At 36.0% G+C, this 19,323-nt stretch overlaps 1 long non-coding RNA gene across 1 annotated transcript; it reads right to left on the minus strand.

Annotated features, from left to right (window-relative positions):
• Positions 1-308: 308 nt before the first annotated feature.
• Positions 309-18,603, minus strand: LOC122449897. Its single transcript, XR_006272038.1, has 3 exons — positions 18,496-18,603; positions 12,684-12,688; positions 309-350 (listed from the first exon to the last, which is right to left on the minus strand). It is a non-coding gene; the product is annotated as an uncharacterized LOC122449897 (long non-coding RNA).
• Between the last annotated feature and the right edge of the window lie 720 nt (positions 18,604-19,323).

Genomic DNA, 19,323 nt, shown 5'->3' on the forward strand with positions numbered 1-19,323 from the left:
GATCTTTTTTGTATAGTTCTTCTGTGTATTCTTGCCACCTCTTCTTAATATCTTCTGCTTCTGTTAGGTCCATACCATTTCTAACCTTTAATTGTGCCCAACTTTGCATGAAATGTTCCCTTGGTATCTCTAATTTTCTTGAAGAAATCTCTAGTCTTTGCCATTCTGTTGTTTTCCTCTATTTCTTTGCATTGATCGCTGTGGAAGGCTTTCTTATCTCTCCTAGCTATTCTTTGGAACTCTGCATTCAAATGGGAATATCTTTCATTTTCTCCTTTGCTTTTTGCTTCTCTTCATTTCACAGCTATTTGTAAGGCCTCCTCAGAAAACCATTTTGCCTTTTTGCATTTCTTTTCCATGGGGATGGTCTTGATCCCTGTCTGCTGTACAATGTCACGAACCTCCGTCCATAGTTCATCAGTCTCTCTGTCTATCATATCTAGTCCCTTAAATCTATTTCTCACTTCCACTGTATAGTCATAAGGGATTTGATTTAGGTCATACCTGAATGGTCTAGTGGTTTTCCCTACTTTCTTCAGTTTAAGTCTGAATTGGAGGATATTAGCTAATAGATAAGGTAAAAAACCTCAAACTTTTCTGGAGCTTATGATGAGATTTTTTTTTAATCTATTTTTCTTTGTTCTCTAGTTTCTTTGTGTGGTGTTTGACATAGGAATTTTATTTCTTTACATTTAAAGTTCCACAAAGAAGTGAAAGTACTATTTTATAATATATATAATGTTTTGAATTTTAATACAGTGTTAATAATTTAGTATATATGTAGTTGAGTAATTGGACTTTTGTTAACAAACATTACCCAGATATTAATGGAGAAGTTTAATTTTAAACATTGCATGCATCCACATAATTATTAGTAAATGTTTTTATAGTCAAAATTTGAAAATTTGATACTTTATCATATGCTATGTTCATTGGATGTTTTAATTCATTCAGTAGCCCAATTAAATAAATAAAATTCCCATTTATAGACCAGACCTTGGAGGCTAATTAAGTTTTCTGAAGCTATATGGTTTTTAAATACCAGGAATGGGATTAAAATTTATATATTTCTAAACCAGAAGGCATGCTGTTTACCAAAATACCATAAATTCTACCCAACTAGGACGTGATAAACTTAACTAGGATGGCAGCTGAAGCCAGTTATATATACATCTCATGCATTTATTCATTAGATAGCTGAGTATTATGAAATTTCATTTTAATAGGTAACTTCATGGCAGATACAGTAGCTTTAATGCCCCTCACTCTGAATGCTACATGAATCCAAAATTAACTACAGACAGAGATACACTTATGCATATACAAATAAAACATTTAATAAAAAGGGTCTTTTTATAACCTATTCTGTGTCTATTGAAAATGCGGTTAACAGCACAAAGCTGAAGGCTCCAGGCTCCACAAACGTGGCATCAATGAAGTGTTGTGTTATTGAAAGAGTGTAGTATTAAAAAATGATAGCAGTGATCCATGCCTATGCATTGTCACTTTCCTGATGTTTCTGCACGTTGGAAATTTGAAAGGTTAGAGTCTTTAGCTGGAATGAAACTTGACACTTGTGTAGAGACAGAGGCAGTGTGGCATACTGAAAAAGAATAAAGTAAGCTTGGAGTCAGTCAGATACCTAAGTTCAAATCTATTGAAAGCCATTTTTAGCTGTAAGATTTTGACTGCATGATTCTAAAACTCATCATACTGGTTAATAAAATGGAAATAATCAAGATCTTAATAAGATTAAAAATAATTTGTGGGAAGTTCTGGCATGTAATAGATATTCAACAAAGGGCAGCCACTATTATACATCCTAACTCAACCATTCTTGTCTGGAAATCCACCCACTTTCATTACTAGGGAACTTGTTTTCATTTCTCACAGCCCAGTGGTACTATTCATTCTCCTTTGAATGTCAGACCTGGGTACTCAGAAAGAATTAGATATTCAGCCTTTGCTTGCTAATATCACTTTTCTTCTGCTTGGTAACAGCACTGTCACGCATGCATGCGTACCTTTCCCATTATCGTGATCACAAGACTGTTAGCTCTTGATGGCAAAAACTGTCTGATTCATATTTCTATCACTAGATGTTTGGAGTTCCTACTCTGTCAATAAATACCATGTGCTATAAGCTGATGCCACATTTTGACAGTGATGTTATGTCTAAAATCAAACACTAGCTTAAATCATGGAAGAATATGGTAACTTTGGTTTACATGACACAAATGGTTTCTCTGAATAGATTCCTCAGTTTTAACTGGAATAACAGTAGATGACTTTAATGAAGTTTTGAAGCTTTGGGAAGCCATAGGACGATAGAGACAGATGGGATTTTAAGATCATCTGACTGTTCCTTTGAAGATGGCAGAGTAGAAGGGCATATGCTCATCTCCTCCTGTGAGAGCACCAAAATCACAGCTAGCTGTTGAACAACCATCTACAAAAGGATGCTAGAGCCTACCGAAAAAGATACCCCAAGTTCAAAGGCAAAGAAGAAGCCACAGTGAGATGGTAGGAGGGACATAATCATGATAAAATCAAGTCCCATACCTGCCCGTAGGTGATACACAAACTGGAGAACAGTAATGCCAAGGGAAGTTCTCCCACTGCTTGTGAAGGTTCAGAATTCCAAGTCAGGCTTCCCAGCCTAGGTACCCAAGAAAGGGGCTGGGAATTCCCAGAGACTCTGATCTTGAAGCCCAGTGGGCTTTGATTACAAGACATCCACAGGTCTGTGGGAAGCAGAGATTCCAGGCTTGGAGAGCCTGCACACAAACAAAACCTTGTGTGCACCAAGACTCAGAGAAAAGGAACAAAGGAGCAGTGACTCCATAGGAAACTGAACCAAAACCACCTCCTAGTGTTGGAGAATCTCCTGTGGAGGCATGGGTCAGCAGGGGCTCACCACAGCAATGGGGATACTGGCAGCAGCTGCCTGAGAGCAGTCCCTTTGGCATAAATACACTTGGAGGTCACCATTAACCTTACCATAGAGCCCATGGAACTGAGGGCTGGGTGGCTCAGGCCCAAAAACTACCAAGGAGGGAGCCCACCCCCAGCCATCACCAGATAATTGGAATGAAGCAAGGCCCTGTCCATCAGAGCAAAACCTAGTTTTTCCCATCACCAGTACTTCCCATCAGGAAGTTTACACAAGTCTCTTAGTCTCCTCTACTAGAGGGCAGACAGAAGAAGCAAGAAGAACCACAATCTCACAGCGACTAAAACAAAACCACATTACAGAAATTTAATCAGCATGATAAAGCAGGAAGTTACATCCCAGATGAAGGGATAAAACCCCAGAAAAACAGCTAAATGAAGTGGAGATAGGCAACCTTTCAGAAAAAGAATTCAGAATAATGATAGTGAATATGACTCAAGATCTCAGAAAAAGAATGGAGGCAAAGTGAGAAGATGCAAGAAATGTTTACCAAAGACCCACAAGAACTAAAGAACAAGCAAACAAAGATGAATAATACACTAGAGGGAATCCATAGCAGAATAATTGAGACAGAAGTATGGATAAATGACCTGAAGTACAGAATAGTGGAAATCACTGTCACAGAACAGAATATAGAGAAAAGAATGAAAAGAAATTAAGACAGTCTAGGAGACCTCTGGGTCAACATTAAATGCACCAACATTCACATTATAAGGGTCCTGAAAGGAGAAGAAATAAAGGATCTATGAAATATTTGAAGAGGTAATAACTGAAAACTTCCCTAACATGGGAAAGGAAATAATTAGCCAAGTCAGGAAGTGCAGAGAGTCTGAGGCAGGATAAACCCAAGGAGGAACACATCAAGACACATAATAATCAAGCTGAGAAAAATTAAAGACAGAGACCAAATATTAAAAGCAACCAGGGAAACACAACAAATAACATATGGGAACTCCCATCAGGCTATCACCTGATCTCTCATCAGAAACTCAACAAGCCAGAAAGGAATGGAATGATATATTAAAGTTATGAAAAAGAAGAACCTACAACCAAGAATACTCTACCCAGCAAGACTCTCCTTCAGATTTGATGGAGAAATCAAAAGCCTTCCACACAAGCAAAAGTTAAGATAATTCAGCAACACCAAACCAGCTTTACAACAAATGCTAAAGGAACTTCTCTAGGCAGAAAATGAGAGAATGAAAAGCCCCACCTACAGAAAATAAAACCAAAAAAACTTAAGAAAATGGTAGTAGGATCATATATATATATATCAATAATTACCTTAAATGTAAATGGATTAAATGCACCATCCAAAAGACATAGACTGGTTGAATAGATGCAAACATGTGCGTGTATGCACTTCCACTTACCACACCTCTCTTTAAGTAGTTATTTTATATTGCTAGGTTAATCATGTTCTCATTATGAATTGCAACTGTAATTATCCTTTATTTTTGGTTTGGTTATTAGTTTTAAAAACTGATAAACATCTTTTACTATTGTGACTATGTGACTATTACTCATTTAATACCATTGTGTCATGATTGGTCAAACAGAAAAATAGTAGAATTCTACATCATCAAAACTACAATTTAATAGAAAAACCTCTAATTAGTTTTAAAACTCCAGATGCATATCAGAATAATCTTGGCATTTTTGAAAAATACAAATGCCCAGCTATTGCTTTTTTTCTTCCCCCCAGAGATCCAAATATGTTTCCAATAAGAGGCCATGTTAAAAAAAAAAAAACAAAAAACAGCTGGACTGTATGAGTATCTTTTACTTTTATCTAGTTTGTTTCACATTTTCTATTTCATATTCAGTGCTTCCACTTCATTTAGTTTATATTTTCCAATTTCTCCATCTTTTTTGTTTGTTTGTTTGTTCTTTCTCATGTCTTTATCAAGCATAGTAGAATACCTTTTGTTTACATATATATATTTACATATATATAATATGTATATATATATATGTACATATAATACATATGTACTTTAGACTATTTATGAATTTTTGCATAATTAAAAAGCAGAGACATTACTTTGCCAAAAAAGTCCAGCTACTCAAAGCTATGATTTCTCTAGTAGTCATGTATGGATATGAGAGTTGGACTATAAAGAAAGCTGAGCACCGAAGAATTGATGCTTTTGAACTGTGGAGTTGGAGAAGACTCTTGAGAGTCCCTTCGACTGCAAGGAGATCCAACTAGTCCATCCTAAAGGAAATTAGTCCTGAATATTCATTGGAAGGACTGATGGAGCTGAAATTCTAATACTTTGGCCACCTGATGGGAAGAACTGACTCATTTGAAAAGACCCTGATCCTGAGAAAGATTGAAGGCAGGAGGAGAAGGGAACGACAGAGAATGAGATGGTTGGATGGCATCACGGACTCAATGGACATGAGTTTGAGTAAACTCCGGGAGTTGGCGATGGACAGGGTGGCCTGGCATGCTGTGGGTTCATGAATATATATATATATATATTCTCTTTGGTAATGTAAATTGGTGTGGCCATTGTGGAAAAGAGTATGGGAGGCTCTACAAAAGCTAAAAATAGAACTGCCATGCATGTGTAGATGTTAAGGCTCAGATGGTAAAAACTGTCATATAACCCAGCAATTCTACTCTTGGCCATATATCTTAAAAAATGAAAACACCTAATTCAAACAGATACAGGCACCACAATATTTATAGCAGAATTATTTGCAGTTGCAAATATACAATGTGTCAGGAAGCATTTAACAGGAGGCTTCCTGTGTACTGTTTTGGATCTGTCAGGAATCCTCTGGTCCTTATTAATTCAGGAATTAAGAGGAGAGGCACGCCTTTCCTGGGGCTGAAGAATCCAGGATTTCCTTCTTTAGTTTCTCAATATTCATGACTGAATATATATATGACTGAATAGTATATATTATATATATAATATAATAATAATATATATATGACTGAATATATATATATTCAGTCACAAAAAGAGAATGCAATTTTATCATTTGCAGCAGCATGGATGGACTGGGAGGGCTTGGACTGGGATGGACTGCTATGGTTTTACAGTTAATGCTTGCTTGGGGATTGGTTTCCACAGAAGATAATAAAATTATTCTATACACTGTGCATCTGAAGGAAATACCCCTGATACACTGAAAGGAAGTTGATGTGGGGTTGGTGTAAGACTGCTGAATATAAGAGGAGTAGGCAATTAAAAATGTAAGGTCCAATTTCCAAATATTCTTTGAAAAATGATTTTGAGCCTATATAAATTAAGTGTACTATTAGTACTGAATTTAGAGGTCATGAAAGTAGCAATCAGTAATAACTTCAAAATAGAACTGGGCTTGATTCTATCCTCTAGTCTGAAAGTTTTTTTGTTGTTGTTGTGTCAGTAAGCAATCTGTATCATTTTTTTTTCCAACTGCAAAACCAATCGATAGTACTTGAAACCTTCCAACCACTTTAATATTTCTTAAATCAACTTTTATTGAACAGTGATAAAACTTGCAAATAAACAATATTTGGATTTGTTTTTTATGGATATAAGAATCTAAAAGAGAATCAAAATCTAAGAAGCTAAGAAAAATATAGCTCAGTATTATTAATACAAATCTATTCAACATATAATTTCACTTTTTCTGAACTTAATATTTTCATTGTTACTTGGACTGAAAAGATGGGATTATTCAATTCAACATAATTCAACAAATATTTACTTAATGATTATGCCTTGTACCGAGTACTCTTTTAGACCTGTGAGATACAAAGATTGTGTTCAAAAAGCTTACAGTTTATTTACAATAAATGAAAGAATATGGTAATTATTATGATATAGTTGAAAATTATCACCCAGATCTACATTGCAAGTGGATTCTACCGTCTGAGTCACCAGGAAAGCCCTCTATAACCATATTTAGTATATTAAATGACATTAGAGAAAGAAAATCAAACTGATTTTAGGGACCTCTCTGGCAGTCCAGTAGTTAAGAATTTGCCTGCCAATGCAGAGGACACAGATTCTTCCCTGATCTGGGAAGATTCCACATGCTTCAGGGCAACAAAGCCCATGTGCTGCAACTACTGAGTCTGTGTATCCTAGACCACATACGCTGCAGCAAGAGAAGCCACCAAAATGAGAAGCCCACACAGTGTAACTAGAGAATAAACACCGAAGACCCAGTGTAGTCAATAAGTAAATAAATAGCCACTGCTTTTAAAAAAGGTAATTAAATCTAGTGAGGAAATAATTAGTTTGAAGATATCATGAAGAGAGAGATTAGGAGTAGATGGGATAGTGATATTTTACTTCAAATTTACAGCTTACCAGTGAATAGGATCATTTAGGAGATAAAGACAAGCAGGATAAACATTTTGAATGCATAAACAGAGACTTTTGGTACCCTGCCAATATCCCCCTGGCAATTACCTCTATACTGGGTACTCCGCCATCTCCTGGAGCTTGCTCAAACTCATTTCTATTGAGTCAGTGATGCCGTCTAATCATTTCATCCTCTGCCGTCTGCTTCCTCTTGGGCCTTCAATCTTTCCCAACATCAGAGTCTTTACCAGTGACTCAGCTCTGCTCTTCGTATCAGGTGGCCAAAGTATTGGAGCATTAGTCTCAGCATCAGTCCCTGAAAATGAATATTCAGGATTGATTTCTTTTAGGATTGACTGGTTTGATCCCCTGCAGTCCAAAGGAATCTCAAGAATCTTCTCCAACAACACAGTTCAAAAGAATCAATTCCTCAGCATCCAGCCTTCTTTATGGTCCAACTCTCACATCCATACATGACTATTGGAAAAACGATAGCTTTGACTAGATGGACATTTTTTGGCAAAGTAATGTCTCTGTTTTTTAATGACTGTCTAGGTTTGCCTGGGCTTTTCTTCCAAGGAGCAAGTGTCTTTTAATTTCATTGCTGCAGTCACAATCTGCAGTGATTTTGGAGCCCCCAAAAATAAAGTCTCTCACTGTTTCCATTGTTTTCCCATCTATTTGCCATGAAGTGATGGGACCAGATCCCATGATCTTTGTTTTTTGAATGTTTAACTTTAAGCCATCACATTTGCTCTCTTTTTTCACCTTCATCAAGAGGCTCTTTAGTTCCTCTTCACTTTCTGCCATATATATGGTGTCATCTCCATATCTGAGGTTATTGATATTTCTCCCAGCAATCTTGATTCCAGCTTGTGCCTCATCCAGCCCAACATTTTACATGATGTACTCTGAATAGAAGTCAAATAAGTGGGGTAAATAAGCATAGATGTTAAATGTACAGTACTAGCAGGTCTTTCAAAGAGATATTTGTGGCAAATACTATTCATGCCCTGCCCACATCCCTTCAACATTTAAATTATATATGCCTAATGTTGCTTATAACAGCTCTTTATGAGATATTTATTTTTTGACCAAGAAAATCTTTCTTCTTAACCTCTTTACTTTTGGTAAAAAAATAGCTCTGGTAACTCTCAATGCACTTCCCAAGTGCAAGGTTGAAATCATTACACAAGGCCATGCTTTATTCTTCCAACAGACAGACTGATATAGGGACAGAGCTGACATACAAGCTAAGTCAGATTCTTCTCAAATGTGTGATACATAAGTCTTAGAAGGATGAGATTACTTGACATTAGTTTTTTGCCTAAAATAATAACATGCTTACCCCTATTTATTTTAGTTTTGTTTGTCAATTATAGCAGGAACAAAATCATGGTTAATACAAAGTGTGAGACATTGTAGATTGACTCAGAATAGACAATCTTCATGGCTCAATGGAGGAGTTTATGTTTTAGCTGTCATTAATTGAGGAAACAAAAAGTGAGAAAGCTTAAGTGGCTTAAAGATATTTAGCTTTTCTTTTTCTATCTTCTGTGGAATCTTTTTCTTAACTTATATTTATTATAGACGCTTAGAGTTGGATTTATCATATTGTTACTTCATGTCTTTATCATTACCATTTCTTCCAAATCTTTATTTTAATCTAGTGACACTTTTCTCCTCCCCTTTTAATTGTTCTGTCTAAGTACTAATTTAATGTATTGATGTATTTCCTTATAAAAACAAGTGAAATAACTTATTTTTAAATACATTTGAAATTATCATTTTATCTTATCTATATATGACTAGCTTGTTTACATGATCATACAAGTGGTATCTTGTGTTATAAATCTGCTTTCTTTTTTAAATCCACCCAAAAGTTTCAAAATATGTCTGTATTGCTATATGTCAACCTAGCTCAAATTTTCTCAATATTGAAGCATATTTTCATTATCCAGTCTCTTATTGGTGCTTCCAATTTCTTATCATTGGAATAAATACCAGAAGGCACAATTTTGCACATGCTGTCTTTTGAACCAGAAAGTGCCTCTGATATATAACTTGACGTATAACTGCTGAATTATGTTATACACATATTTATATCTCTTAAGTACTATAGATTGATTTTTAAAGTGTCTAGAACTATTTAACATTCTTCCTGTGACCATATACCCTGGTTAGCATCTGACACTACTTTAATTTTCTACATTTGCTGTTCTACAAGATATAAGTGGTACCAGTTTGTATTTCTCTGATGGCTACCGAGATTGAAAATCACTTCATTATCTTGTATTTTCTGAGTCTCTTTGTATGAATTTTTCAAACCTAGACTTCCCTTTTCCTGTTTGATCTTTTGTATCTATTTATAAATTCTAGATATTACATTTTAGGCAACTTCAGTTGTTACAAATACCATTGTTGACTGAACTGTTTAATATCTTTGTGAGAGACTTTGTTGAAGCTAATGTCTTTATTTTAATAAAAATAGTCACATTCACTGCTATTATTTGTACTTTTTTTGTGTCTTGTTTAAGGTGTAATACCCAAATTCACAAGAATATTGTCCTAGATTTTCTTCATTAAGTTCATAGCTTTATCTTTCACAGCTAGGCTTTAATCCATCTAGTTTATTATCATATATAGTGTGATTTGTATCCTGCTTAAAGTTTCCTCAACATCATCTAGTAAGTAAATGCTTTTCTCAGTGATTTGTGATATAAATACTATTATTAAAATTGTTTCAAGTATGTATAACATTATGGTTTTTCCAGTAGTCATGTATGGATATGAAAGTTGGACTATAAAGAAAGCTGAGCACCGAAGAATTGATGTTTTTGAACTGTGGTGTTGGAAAAGACTCTTGAAAGTCCCTTCGACTGCAATGAGATCCAACCAGTCCATCCTAAAGGCAATCAGTCTTGAGTGTTCATTGGAAGGACTGATGTTGAAGCTGAAGCTCCAATACTTTGGCCACCTGATGCAAAGAGCTGACGCATTTGAAAAGACCCTGATGCAGGGAAAGATTGAGGACAGGAGGAGAAGGGGACGACAGAGGATGAGATGGTTGGCTGGCATCATCAATTCAATGGACATGGGTTTGGATGGACTCTGGGAGGTGGTGATGGACAGGGAGGCCTGTCGTGCTGCTCTTCATGGGGTCACAGAGTCGGACATGACTGAACAATTGAACTGAACTGAACTGATGTATAACATTTTGTTCTCACATTCAATTTCAGAATCACTTTTTACTGCTTGTCCATAAAATACCATTGGAATTTTATTTGACTGTTGCATTGAATTTATCTTTGAACAATATCTAGAAAACATTGAGAGGAGACAAATTAGTGTTTATGAAGTATATACTATATGCTACGTGTTATAATTTTGCTGGAATGAGATAGGATGAAATACAAACAGGCTTAAAAATGAAAAATAATGTACCACCATACTCGAAAATGATGTATAGATTTGTATTGTTGTTTAGTGGCTAATTCATGCCAGACTCTTTTGTGACCCCATGAGTTGTAACCTATCAGGCTTCTCTCCCTATGGGATTTCCCAGGCAAGAATCCTGGAGAGGCTTGCCATTTCTTTCTCCAGGGGATCTTCCTACTCCAGGGATCTAACCCACCTCTCCTACTTTGGCCAGCAGATGTTTTACCACTGAGCTGCCAGGGAAGCCCTCTCCACAGCAGCCGCTCTGTGTGGCACTTGGGAATGCCACGGTCCCTCCAAGATATGGGTAATCTTAATTTTCCAGGTACTTGGTGGTTACGATTGAGATTTGTCTTAGAATCATAATAAGAAACACAAGGGCTGGTCCAGCCACAACATTGGCTTCAAGGGGAGAGAATACCTGTAGAGCATTGCCACAAGTGTATAAGCAGATATTATCATGTGGATGTTAGAGAAAATGATCATGATTTAATCACATAGCTTTTAATCTTACAGTAAACTTGAAAACAAAAATAGACTAAAAGCAAAATTCACCTTCCTGATGATTGCAATCCAAGCTTGTGTTCTTTATAGAGAAAATTTTCTCACATTAAGTGATGTATCAGAAAAAAAATACTATAAATGGTTTAGGAAATAAAATTTTTCTTTAAAAAAATTAATAATAAAGTAATTAGCCTCCAACTAATAAAAATAATAATAATAATAATAAAATAAAAAATATACACATGTAAAAATAAATAAATAAATAAAACTGAAAAAAAAAGAAAGTAAAAAAAAAAAAATTAATAATAAAAAATGGTGTGTAGTAGGTATACCCGACATTTTTATTGCAAAAGTATTCTAGTCAACTAAACTAAATCCAGAATAATGTTTTCACAGATGCTAAACAATACACCCCAATAAAATGACATTAAACCCTTACAAGAAGTTTTTAGATTTTTTTAACCATTGAATTATTTTTATTTTATTAAAAACACCATTTGTATTGATTTATGCTATTAATTTAATGGCATTCTCAAATTTATATTAGAGTAGTAGACTAACACCTGAAGGAAAAATAAACTTTTATATTTGACTTTTATTTGCACTTAAATGTTTTCTAAAAAATTAACAGCCACAGACTTAGGTTTTTGTATAATCATCTGAAAGTTTCTGTATTATTTAAGTCTCCACTATTATTGCTTTCAGTTTCTCATCTAAATTGATTAAATTAGGTTCTCTAGAGAGAAAATCAGGGACAATTTTGACTTACGGTCTTATTTTCCCAAGGTAATATTAATGTAGCCATCATAAGTACAATACAGCCACACTATGCAAGAGATAAGTCCCAAATAAGAGCTATATTAAAAGCATATATTTTTAGCTCTCACCAATTCTGCACAAAATGATTCTCTGTGGTGGCAAAATTTACAAGCTTTTCTTCTTAGCTTGAAAAAGAGTATTGAATAACAAAACTAACATTTAATTTTAAATTGACTGCATTTTTCAGACTTAATGAAGATATGCTAACAATGATCATCTAAGAGTTTGGCCATATAAACTTCTAAGATTTAGAAAATGAAGTTTATAACATATCAAATGTATTTAGAGTTCTGATGTAAAATAAATTATTTGCCATTCAAATCAGGAATACCAACTGCAACTATTCTACACTTTTCAGCACTTGCATTTGTATACTTATTAATTGGTTACTATATTCCCTAATATTCACAATCATTTCTTTAGAAATCCATAATGACAGTCTCCCATTTAAATGAAAATATTACATTCCAGCTGAACGTATGTCATAAATTGTTGGCATCTATTACTTGTTGGGCAATGTAAGGCTAGAAGAAAATGTTACCATGTATGGATTTGTGATTTCTACATAGCTATTTTTAATCATTATTTATTATGTACTCAGAATATATTATACTAATCTATATCCAGTTGTCACCTTCCAGATATAAAAGAGTTACATTTCCTAGTCCCCTTGCAGTTAGACCAATGGGTTTTGAGTTAAAGTGGCATGAGTCATCATGGCCTGAAGAATTTAAATCCTGATGCAGAACCTTACAACCATCTCTTCTTCTGCCATAGCAAAGATGAAAGTGTATGTCACATAAAAAAGGCAAGAGATCAAAGCCCAAAGATTATCAAGCCACTGCATGGAAAGCAGACCCATTAGGTGGTCTCTCACGCCCATGGTGACCATAGCTTTAACAATAGAAAAAAAAAAAAAAAAAAGCTTGTAATAAACTACTGAAATTCTTGTGTTTGCACTGCCACATGTCCTCATAATCTGGGCTCATACAATAACTTCACTGCTATTTTTTTTTAAATAGTTAGAACTAACTGAAAACTTAGATAATTAGTCTACAAGGAAAGAAGAACCTAGATAACCTAAACTCACTAGAAACTGGATACAAAACTTGCATAGTTGAAGAAGACTGTTAAGGAGCACCAGGTCTTCTTTGCAACATGGAAGTGTCAGGTGAGTGTATGCTACTCAGTTCTGTATTGTCACAACAAAGATTTGGAGTGACAGACTTTAAAGCCCTCGGCCTGTCACAGCTCTCGGGTCTTGGACAGACGGAGTTATAGCTCTCAGGTCTCGAACAAACCGTGTTATAGCTCTTAGACAAATCAGTGTTACAGCTCCTTGTTCTAGCTACATTTTATTTAGAAAAAATAGCAGGAAAACCCATCCTTGAGGCATGAGGGCATTTCAACCCAAAGACACGAAGAGAAGAGTGCTCCAGCATGCGGTGTGGGGGGGAGGGGGGGGAGGGGGCGGGTCCCCAGCCCTTTGGCCCCTCTTTTTATGTTTTGTTTTTTTTTTTTTTCCCTCCCCCTGGGCCTGCCCTATGTAAATTGGGCTAGCAGGAGTGTTGTTTGTCCTACCTGAGGTCCTCACTCTGGTCCTGGGACCTTCCTTTGTTCTACTTTTGCAGGCTTCTCCCTTCCTTGTCTTTTAGCCACCGCCATTCTGGACTCCTGTTTCCTATTCTAACTACCTAACAGAAGGATATTCCCAATGAAAATGAACTTCAGTTTCAGGTTAGGGAAATGGTTTAAATACTGAAACTGTTTCCAGCAAGTTGCAAAACAATAATATTTCTACTATTGCAAAGAGGAATGTGGAAAGGCAGGATATGTTGTACCAATCCCTGAAGTTCACTAATGGCTTATGCATTTTTGTGAGCTATGCATCCAGCCTGGAAACACCAATTACACACTGTTACTGAACTGCAGAGCTCCTGAAGTCTCCCAGCACATCTATCAGGTCAGTGACAGTATTTTGAAAAATGGTGTCCATTTTTCAATGGCCTGGTCCAGTGCCCCCCAGCCACCCTGTGATTGGTGCAGGCCAAAAACTCTTTATTTATTTATTTATTTTAATTGGAGGCTAATTACTTTACAATATTGTGGCGGTTTTTGCCATACATTAAAATCAATCAGCCATGGGTGTACATATGTCCTTTATCCTAACCCCACTCCCACTTCCCTCCCCATCCCACCCCTCAGTGTTGTCCCAGTGCACCAGCTTTGAGTGCCCTGTTTCATGCATTGAACTTGGACTGGCGGACTATTTCACATACGGTAATATACATGTTTCAATGACATTCTTTCAAATCATCCCACCCTCGCCTTCTCCCACAGAGTCCAAAAGTCTGTTCTTTATATCTGTGTCTCTTTTGCTGTCTCACATATAGGGTCATTGTTACCATGTTTATAAATTACATATATGTGTATTAATATACTGTATTGGTGTTTTTCTTTCTGACTTACTTCACTCTGTATAATAGGCTCCAGTTTCATCCACCTTCTTAGAACTGATTCAAATGCATTCTTTTTAATACCTAATATTCTACTGTGTATATGTACCATGACTTGCTTATCCATTTGTCTGCTGCTGAACATCTAGGTTGCTTCCATGCCCTGGCTATTGTAAACAGTGCTGCAAAGAACACTGGTGTGCACGTGTCTCTTTCAATTCTGGTTTCCTCAGTGTGTTTGTCCTGCAGTGGGATTGCTGGGTCATATGACAGTTCTATTTATAGTTTTTTTAAGGAATCTCCACACTGTTCTCCATAGTGGCTGTATTAGTTTGCATTCCCACCAACAGTGTAAGAGGGTTCCCTTTTTCTCCACACTCCCTCCAACATTTATTGTTTGTAGACTTCTTGATAGCAGCTATTCTGACTAGCATGAGATGGTTCCTCATTGTGGTTTTGATTTGCATTTCTCTGACAATGAGTGATATTGAGCATCTTTTCATGCATTTGTTAGCCATCTGTATGTCTTCTTTGGAGAAATGTCTATTTCGTTCTTTGGCCCGTGTTTTGATTCTGTCATTTGTTTTTCTGGTATTGAGCTGTATGAGCTGCTTTTGTATTTTTGAGGTTAATTATTTGGCAGTTGCTTCATTTGGTATTATTTTCTCCCAACCTGAAGGCTGTCTTTTCACCTTGCAATGAAGTTTCCTTCATTGTGCAAAAGCTTTTAGGCTTAATTAGGTCACATTTATTTATTTTTCTTTTATTTCCATTACTCTTGGAGATGGGTCATAGAGGATGTGGCTGTGATTTATGTCAGAGAGTGTTTTGCCTATGTTTTCCACAGCATTATCCTCAATGGTGAAAAAATGAAAGCTCTTGCCCTAAAGTCAGCAACAAGACAAGGGTGCCCACTCTCACCACTACTATTCAACATAGTTTTGGAAATTTTAGCCACAACAATCAGAGGAGAAAAAGAAATAAAAGGAATCCAGACTGGAAAAGAAGACACAAAACTTTCACTGTTTGCAGATGGCATGATCCTCTACATAGAAAACTATAAAAACACCACCAGAAAAGTACTAGGGCTAATTAGTGACTACAGTAAAGTTGAAGGACAGAAAATTAATACACATAAATCCCTTGCATTCCTATACACTAACAATGAGAAAACAGAAAGAGAAATAAGGAAGCAATCCTATTCACCTTTGCAACAAAAAGAATAAAATACTTAGGAGTATATCTACCTAAAGGAACAAAAGACCTTTATATAGAAAGCTATAAAACACTGATGAAATAAATCAAAGATGACACAAATGGATGGAGAAATATACCATGTTCATGGATTGGAAGAATCAGTATAGTGAAACTGTGTATACTACCCAAAGCAATCTATAGATTCAATGCAGTCTCTATCAAGCTACCGGTATTTATCACAGAACTAGAACAAGTAATTTCACAATTTGTGTGGAAATACAAAAAACCTCGAATAGCCAAAACAATTTTGAGAAAGAAGAATGGAACTGGAGGGATCAACCTGTCTGACTTCAGACTATACTACAAAGCTACAGTCATCAAGATAGTAAGGTACCGGCACAAAGACAGAAGTATAGATCAATGGAACAAGATAGAAAGCCCAGGGATAAATCCACGCACCTATGGACACCTTATCTTAGACAAAGGAGGCAAGAATATACAATGGAGAAAAGACAATCTCTTTAAGGAGTGGTGTTGGGAAAACTGGTCAACCATCTATAAAAGAATGAAGCTAGAACACCTTCTAACACCATACACAAAAATAAACTCAAAGTGGATTAAGACCAGGACAAGAAATCTTAACTGGAAGAACTTTAAAATCAGAACTCGCCAAGGTGGCCTAAATAGTCTAATTGTGCTAAAGTTAGTGGGCCATCTGCTGGATAGTTTTAGCTTCCTGAGTATGCAATCACTGCTTCAATTACTTCCCACATTGTGCCACCTGCTACCATCTGTCTTTACTTGTGGGTTTCTCTATCTTGTGTCAGTGACTGGCACTTTCCAGTGTACTTGATATTTTGTAAACAAGAGCTCCTTTCAGAAGCAGAAAAGGATAAAAACAATGTTAAAGCAAAGAAACATGTCATTGAAAAAAAAAAAAGAAAGAAAGAAAATGAAGAAGAAGAAGACTTAAATACTGTTCTTCAGAAGGGGGAAAAAAAAGTCTTAGTTTTTCAAATTTGTTCTGTATTTACACATTCAGCATTCTGGAATCATTCCTAAAGGGCATAATTAGAGATTATTATTAAAAGTGGTTGATAACTAAGAACAGAAGGAATTTCCAAGAGGTAAAATGTGGTAGCTCTGTTGACAATTTTTGTGCATGTTAAGTCACTTCAGTTTTGCCTGACTCTTTGCAATCTCATGGACTGTAGTCCACCAGGTTCCTCTGCCCATGGGATTCTCCCAGCAAGAATACTGGAGTGGGTTGTCATGCCTTCCTCCAGGGGATTTTCCTGACCAAGGATCAAACACATATCTCTTACATCTTCTGCATTGGCAGACAAGTTCTTTACCTCTGACACCACCTGGGAAGCCCTAAAAAATGTCACCTATGCCTGTTGGAGCAAAGGAAGAATGGGCTTTTGATCTTCATATATGAGATTTCCCTTTTATGAAATACCGAAATAGTATCAGGATGTGTGTACGCATGGAGAAAAGATATCTGTTTACTACAGAGAATGGGCTAGAAGGATTGCCTTTATCAGTTTGGACTTCCATTGTATTGATTTCACTTGAAATAAAATAGATTGGATGGTTCGGAAAAGTTCAGAATGATCTAGGGTGAAAGAAATACAACTTCTCTTTGTGTGTACTTCAGGCAAGTCAATTGGGGCAGATCAAAGAACTACCTTAATGATTAACTGAATCTAATGTTCAAATAAAACCACAGAAGCAGTCAAAACACCTGAAAATGTTATAATCGATAGTGAAGCATATGCCTTTCTGAGAAAATGTAAAGATAGAACATGAGTTTAAGAGAAAGAAACTATGCAGTAGAAGGTGTCAGCAAATAGTGACTCTAAAAGAGACCAAAGCAAAGTCAAGATTTAAGCAAATGATTTGGTCATACAAGTGACCATAGTACTTCTTTCCGAGTCATAGTTCTGCTGTAATCTTGGACTGAATCGTGATTTGGGGGAGATTTAAGTATCCTCAGCTATAGAATTAACAACTCGCCTGCAAGATTTCTTCCATAGCAAATATTTTACTAGTGTATAAATGTAGCAATCCTTACAGCCAACTTCATCTAGGGATTCTGGTGGCTCAGCAGTAAAGAATCCACCTACCAATGCAGGAGATGCAGGTTAGATCCCTGAATCGGGAAGATAGCCTACAGAAGGAAATGGCAACTCACTCCAGTGTCTTGTCTGGGCTATACCACAGATAGAAGAGCCTGGTGGGCTACAAGACCATGGAGTTGCAAACTATCAGATGGGTATAGATTTCCTTTGCCTTTCACCTCTCTTCTCAGGTATTGTAAGACCTCTTCAGACAATCATTTTGCGTTTGTGCATTCTTTTTATCAGGGATGGCTTTGATCACCACCTCCTGTACAATGTTTGAATCTCCATCCTTAATTCTTCCAACACTCTGTCACATTAAATCCCTTGAATCTATTTGTCACTCCCACTGTATAATCATAAGGGATTTGATGTAGGTCATACCTGAATGGCCTAGTGGTTTTCCCTACTTTCTTCAATTCAAGTCCGAATTTTGCAATGAGTTCATGGTCTGAGCAATAGTCAGCTCCAATTCTTGTTTTCTTCTGACTGTATAGAGCTTCTTCATCTTTGGCTGCAAAGAATATTAATCAATCTGATTTCAGTATTGACCATCTAGTGATGTCAATGTGTAGTCTTCCCTTGTGTTGTTGAAAGAGGGCATTTGCTATGACCAGTGCATTCTCTTGGAAAAAGTTTGTTAGCTTTCATCCTGCTTCATTTTGTACTCCAAGGCCAAACTTGCCTGTTACTCCAGGTATCTCTTGACTTCTTACTTTTGCATTCCAGTCTCCTATGATGAAAAGGACATCTTTTTTTGGTGTCAGTTCTAGGTCTTGTAGTTCTCCATAGAGTCATTCATAGGGAGAGGAGTGGAACCTAAACAGTGTAATATATTTGGAGGCAGGTGTCTTTGTTCCAAACTCTAGTTAGCAATGATAATTCAATTTAATGGCTGACTATTTGGCCTTGTGTGACTCAAGTTCTCAGAAACTCAGGCCCCTCATTAAAGTATGAAACTATGAGGTGTGTTCACTGAACAAGATAATACAATTTTACTAATTTAAAGATTTCGTGTTTTCTATAGGAGCTTTATACATTAAGCTGGAAATGATATGGCAGCTTATTACAGTTGAGAAAATATGATAAGAATACTCATTTTTAACAGAGTGCCTACATGACTGTTTCAGGTAAAATATTTCAATAACATCAAATGAAAAATAGTGATAATAATCAAGTTTTTCTTAAGTGTGTAGAGCAAAGGGATTATGATGAGAGGGACATATGCTTATCTGAACATAAATGTATAATAAACATAATATTGTATTTAACATCAATAATGATGAGATATAGGTTTTTCTTGATATCAAATTTACCTTTCTGTGTTCCCTTCTAGCTGATCTGTATTTAGAACTGCAAATGTCCCAGGTGAACCACAGTAAATTATTTTCTGCCTAAAGCGTTTTAATCAATAATAAGTTGAATAGAAGAAAATATTTTCTTCTTCAGAGTCCAGTATTTCTATATATAACTAATTTCTCTAAACTAATTTTTTCCCTTTTGTGAAGGAGGAACAAATA

Source organism: Cervus canadensis, chromosome 11 (genome assembly GCF_019320065.1).
Source record: "Cervus canadensis isolate Bull #8, Minnesota chromosome 11, ASM1932006v1, whole genome shotgun sequence".
Taxonomy (NCBI): domain Eukaryota; kingdom Metazoa; phylum Chordata; class Mammalia; order Artiodactyla; family Cervidae; genus Cervus; species Cervus canadensis.